Below are 2,455 nucleotides of genomic sequence, written 5' to 3'. Positions count from 1 at the left end.
ATATATATATATATATATATATATATATATATGTATGTATATATTTTATTACACTTTAGGTTCGGGGTACATGTGCAGAACATGCAGGATTGTTGCATAGGTACATACATGGGAATGTGGTTTGCTGCCTCCATTCCCCCATCACCTATATCTGGCATTTCTTCCTATATTATCCCTCCCCAACCTCCCAACTCCCTGCTGTCCCTTTCCTAGTCCCCCTCAACAGACCCCAGTGTGTGATGCTCCCCTCCCTGTGTCCTGTGCCTCATAAATCATGAGACACTAATAAGAACTATAATTATCTGTATTATGTGTAAACAACCAGAATCTCCATTTTCTTGATATACACCCTTGAAAACCTCACAGGGAAAAAAAGATGGCAAAACATTGTCATGAGACAGGGTAGACTGATTACATCAAATTTTTCCCAAACTCACTAGAGAGGCCAGAATTCAAATTCAGGAAATGCAAAGAACCCCTGTGAGACACTGTGCAAGATGACCAGCCTCAGGATACATAGTCATCAGATTCTCCAAGGTCAACATGAAAGAAAAAATACTAAAGATAACTAGACAGAAGAGGCAGATCACCTACAAAGATAACTCCAACAGGAGAACAATGGACCTTTCAGGAGAAACCCTAAATGCCAGAAGAAATTGAGAGCCTATATTCAGCATTCTTAGAAGAAACTCAAACCAAGAATTTCATATCCAGCCAAACTAAGCTTCCTAAGCGAAGGGGAAAAATGATCCTTTTCAAATAAGCAAATGCTAAGAGTATTCATTACCATCAGACCTGCCTTGTGAGAGGTCCTTAAGGTAATGCTAACTGTGGAAATGAAAGACCATTACGGGCCACCACAAAAACACACTTAAGTATGTAGGCCACTGACACTATAAAAGAGTGTACACAATCAAGTCTGCATTATAACTAGCTAAGATCATAATGACAAGATCAAATCTGCACATATCAATATTAACCCTGAATGTAAGTGTACTAAATGCCCCACTTAAAAGGCACAGAGTGGCAAGGTGGATAAAAAAACAAGATGCAATGATATGCTGTTTTCAAGAATCCTATCTCATGCAATGACGTCTATAGGCTCAAACTAAAGGGATGGAGGAAAACCTATGAAACAAATAAAAAACAGAAAGAAGCAGGGACTGCTATTTTAATTTCAGACAAAACAGACTTTAAATGAACAATTATCAAAAAAGACAAGGCCATTACATAATGGTAAAGGGTTTAATCAATAATAATACCCAATTATCCTACATATATGTGCACCCAATACAGGAACACCCAGACTCATAAAGCAAGTTCTTAGAGACTTACAAAGAGCCTTAGACTCCCACATAATAATAGTGGGAGATTTCTACACCCCATTTACAGTATTAGACATATCATCAATGCAGAATATTAACAAAGGTATTCAGGACCTAAACTGAACACTTGACCAAATGGACCTAACAGACATCTAAACAACATTCCGCCCAATGACAACAGAATATACAGTCTAATCACCTGCACATACATAATCTAAAATTGACCATACACTCAGCCATAAAGCAATTCTTATCAATTCAATAAAATCAAAATCATACCAAGCACACTCTCAGACCACAGCACAATAAAAATAGAAATACTAAGAAGGTCACTGAATATCATACAATTACATGGAAATTAAGTAACCTGCTCCTAATGACTTTTGGGTAAATAGTGCAATTAAGGCAGAAATTATTTGAAACTAATTGAAACTAAGATACAACATACCAGAATCTCTGGGTCACAGATAAGCAGTGTTAAGAGAAAATTTTATAGCACTGAGTGCCCATATCAAAAAGTTAGAAAGATCCCAATTTAACAACCTAACATCACACTCTAGACCTTCCTAGAGGACCTAGAAAAACAAGAGCAAACCAACTCCAAAGCTAGCAGAAGACAAGAAATAAAATTGGAGCTGAACTGGAGATTAAGGCATGAAAAACCACTCAAAAAATCAATGAAATAAGAAGGTATTTTTTGAAAAAATTAACAGAATAGACTGCTAGATAGACTAATGAAGAAACAAAGATAGAAGATCCAAATAAACACAATTAGAAGTGACAAAGGGGACATTATCACTGACCCCAAAGAAATACAACTAACCATATGAAAATATTATGAATACCTGTATGAACACAAACCAGAAAATTTAGAAGAAATGGATAAATTCCTGGACATATTCACTCCCCCAAGCCTGAGCCAGGAAAAAAATTGAATCCCTGAACAGACCAATGACAAGTTCCAAAACGAAATCAATAATAAATAGCCTGCTGAACAACAAAAACAAAAACAAAAAACAAACAAACAACAAAAAAAGACAGGACCAGATGGATTCATAGACAAATTCTATCAGGTGTACAAAGAAGAGCTGATATCATTCCTACCGAACCTATTCCAAAAAATTGAGGAG

Source organism: Cebus imitator, unplaced genomic scaffold (assembly GCF_001604975.1).
Source record: "Cebus imitator isolate Cc_AM_T3 unplaced genomic scaffold, Cebus_imitator-1.0 Scaffold243, whole genome shotgun sequence".
Lineage (NCBI taxonomy): Eukaryota > Metazoa > Chordata > Mammalia > Primates > Cebidae > Cebus > Cebus imitator.
This window is presented reverse-complemented; position numbering follows the sequence as displayed.